Source organism: Calonectris borealis, unplaced genomic scaffold (assembly GCF_964195595.1).
Source record: "Calonectris borealis unplaced genomic scaffold, bCalBor7.hap1.2 HAP1_SCAFFOLD_97, whole genome shotgun sequence".
NCBI classification, from domain to species: Eukaryota; Metazoa; Chordata; class Aves; order Procellariiformes; family Procellariidae; genus Calonectris; species Calonectris borealis.
In genome coordinates this window covers 87,685-91,495 of record NW_027441488.1, presented here as the reverse complement: position 1 = coordinate 91,495, position 3,811 = coordinate 87,685, and positions in this window count along the sequence as shown.

The following is a 3,811-nucleotide window of genomic DNA, read 5'->3' as shown; positions in this document are numbered from 1 at the left end:
ATCCAGCCAGCTGGTGCTGGGTACGGCTACCCCAAGGGGTCTTTGCAGGGGGGACGGGGTCACCTGCCTGGTGGCTCTGACACAGATATGATGAGCTGAAGCCCTGTGGCCATGGCTGGCCAGTTCAAAGTCTCCGAGTGCCTCCGCCTTTCTCCCCAGGAGTGTCCAGCCTGGGCACTTTTTCAGGGCGTGACGGATGATGTGAAGATGGATGCTGGTGCTGTCCTGGTGGATCTTCCACTTGGGCACGGTGGGCACCCCCACTTCAGAGTTGTGGTGTCTGAGATCTGGGGCCACCTGAAGAGAGAGACCTCCAGGGAGTTTGTGTTCAATGTTTTGATATCTTGGGGCTACAATGTGCTAGGGATATGGGGCGCTAGGGTTCCAGCGTGCTAGGGTTATGGGGTTTGAGGGTTATGGGAGTTTACGCGACTTAGGATTAAAGCATGTTATTGTTATGGTCAGGATCTGGGTTTGCAAGCGCTGGGTTCCTGGGGTTAGGTTGGTTTTGCCTTATGTTGTGTTCTGGGTGGTCTTTTTTTTGGAAAGTCCTTTTGTAGCTTGCTTGCATTTTTAGGGTTTGGATAGGGGTCTTTGGTTTTTGTGTGATGTGTCTTCTGCTTGTTTTTTTGCCGTCCTTGTGGTTTGTGTTGCATTTTCTGTCTTGTAACCACCGTTCGTGGTCTAATCTGTGTGATCGGGCCGGGCAGTGTCACTTCTGTTGTGGTCCAGCTCATTTCCACTGAGTCACTAGGGAGGTGGTTAGGTATGGAGGGCTTGCAGTTTGCGGAGAATGACTGCCAGACGACCGACAGCCACTTCTGGGGTGTGGGAGGAGTTCGGGTCCATAGGTAATGACTGCCGCAGGACTAAGTGTACTTCTGAATTTGTGTGGACTCCCAAAGAAATGGTGGGATGCCACCAGCGGCACAGAAGGACAAGGGCTTCCCCAAGGGTACATGGCTTGTTGGTTATTGCTTTTGAGTAAGCAACTGAGTAATTTTGAGTAAGTCTTGTGAGGGGTAGTGGACTCAAGGGGAGACCTTGTGTTCCTCATCAGTGCCTCAGGGGTTTCCTGTCATTTTTTGTTTGTTTGCTTTTTGTTTGCTGTGCTGAATTTAAAAGGCTTATTGTAGCTCTTTGGATTTCTGTCCTTAAAGGAAGTCTCTAGGATTTCTACCCAGGAGCGAGATGTCCAGAAGGGACTGTCCTTGTACACTGATGTCAGCCTTCCGCCTAGAGCACTGTCTGGTGGTGGTGTATTTTAATGGTAAGGTAACTCAAATGCATCTTAAATATACAAGCTTTGCCGTTGTTCCTGCTATGCCTGGGGGACGATTCTCAGCAGCTCATAAACAGTGTGTTCTGCTGTGCTTTACCCGTTAGAAATAATCTGTCACCAGAAATGTCTTCCTTAGTGCCTGCACAGAGCAAGAACCTCCAGTAGCAAGGGCATGCTGACCCTTGGGCAGCTTCAAAGCGACGGATAAATGTAAATAGGTTAAAAATCCAGTCCTATGGTAGCAGTGTGTGCGTCAAAGTTCACCTGACTCTCCACGCTGACTCAGCCTGTCACAATGTTTTGCGGGTAAGGGTGGATGAAGTCAGTATAAGCAGGTGTTGTAACTGGCCAGGCAGTTCATCTAAAGAAACGAAACGTTACCTTTGCTTGGAGTGCCATGCCTTTAGATATGGGGGTGTATTGCCTTTCCTTCCCTGGTGTGAGCACAGAGAACTGAGAGGTGTTTCCATCGGGGGGAGGGAAAGCCATCCAACAGTCATCACAAGCCTCAGGGCATGTGGTCCTTGATGGAGGCGTAAGTGCTTGGGACAGTTTTACTTCTAAGCCCTAAGCCCTAAGCCTAACCCTAAAACGAAACCCTAAGCCTATCCCTAAGCCTAAACCCGAACCATAATCCTAACCCCGACCCTAACCCTAACCCTAACGATACCCTAAGCCTAACCCTAACCCTAGCCCCTAACCCTAACATTAAGATAAGGCCAGGAAGCAGGACACGGCGATAGAAAAAAGAGAAGGAGAGGGAGCAGGAGAAAGAGATGGAGAGAAAGGAAAAAATAGCAGCAGGCTATAGGACAGACAGGGAGGAATTAGAAACTACAGACAGGGGGAGAGACAGAGAAAGAGAAAGCAAAAAATAGTGATGGGCTAAAGGCAGAGAGGGAGGAGTTAAAAAATGGGGGCAGGGGACTGGTCTGTGGCCATAAACATAAATGGTCATTGGCTTCTTTGACTGAACTTTCCATGAATGCCACAAGATACACTCAAGCACCCTGAGATGTCCCCTCCCTTTGCCGGCCCTGCACCGCGGGCAGCCGAGCGCCACACGGCCAAGCCCGCTGCATCTGCCCCAGGCTGTCTTGCCCTGGCTGGCTGCTGACAGGAGGGGACACCAGGTGGTGACCGCCTGGGGGGTGACAGGAGGGACACCAGGTGGTGACCGCCTGGGGGGTGACAGGACACCAGGCGGTGATGGGCCCGGGGGGTGACAGGAGGGACACCGGGCAGTGACAGGCCTGGGGGGTGACAGGAGGGACATCAGGTGGTGACAGCCTAGGGGGGTGACAGGAGGGACACTGGGCAGGGACAGGCCTGGGGGGTGACAGGAGGGACACCAGGCAGTGACAGGCCTGGGGGGTGGCAGGACACCGGGTGGTGACAGGCCAGGGGACAGCAGGGAGACCAGCGGCCCGGGGTGGTGACAGGCCCGGGGCTGACGGGCCCCCCCTCCCCTCGGGGGCGCTTGGTGTTAGGATGAAGAGCGCGGGGCCGCCACGCCCACGTGACGCGGGCCTTTTGTCATAATGCGCTGGGTCACGTGAGGCGCGGGGGGTGGGTGCAGTGTGCCGTTGCGTGTGCACGGTGACACGCTTGCAACGGCCCACATGGTTGTCGGCCAGGAAGGCCATGGCGGAGCGCCGCAGCCTCTGAGCGCCGCCGGCCCGCTCGAGCTCAGCCCGCGCTGCTTGCCCTGGCCTCCTCGGTGGAGGAGGAACCGCCGCGGGCCCTCACCTGGCACAGCGGCCGCGACGCTGTCTGCCGCGGTAGACGCCATCACGGAGCAGGCACCTCCTGGCCCCAACCACGTCGTGCGTCCACTACAAGTTCGCCTCCAAGCTGAACCATGACATGGTCACCTTTAACGGCCTCCACATCTCCCGGTGTGACCTCAAGCACCAGATCATGGGCCGCGAGGAGCTGAAGGCGGCCAGCTGCGACCTGCAGATCACCAACGCCCAGACCAAAGAAGGTGCGCGGGGGCGGCGGGCGCGGGGCCTCGGGCACCGCCCGGCTGGCGGCGTCGCAGACCACCCTGCGTCGGCCGTGGCCTGTGGGAGCCGCGCTCTGCTCTTTGTGGGTCATCCCCACGTAGCGTGAGTCAGGCTGGGGCCCATGCCGCCAGCATGCGGCGGGACCGGGAGGGCAAGCGGCGCTGGGCATTAAGTGGGGTGGGAAGCCATAATGCGATTCGGCCACCATCGGTAGCTGTGACTTGTGTTGGGGGCCTCACAGAGCTGTTCTTCTGTGGTTGCTGTTGTGACAACTACCTTCAGATCTGTGTTGTAGACATGGAGCTAGGCGTAGAAGAGTACGTGGTTGATGTGTGACATACGGCGCTTACAAAAGCTTTGGTTTCCTGGAATTCTTCTAGGTAAAATGAGAAGGAAATGTGGGAGCATATCTTGTAATAACCAACTTGCCAGATTTCTTTGAAATGTGGTGGAGAAAGCTGAAAGTGATAGAAATAAAAGAGATGGCTAATTTGAAGAAAAGAAACCACCTGGATTTGGT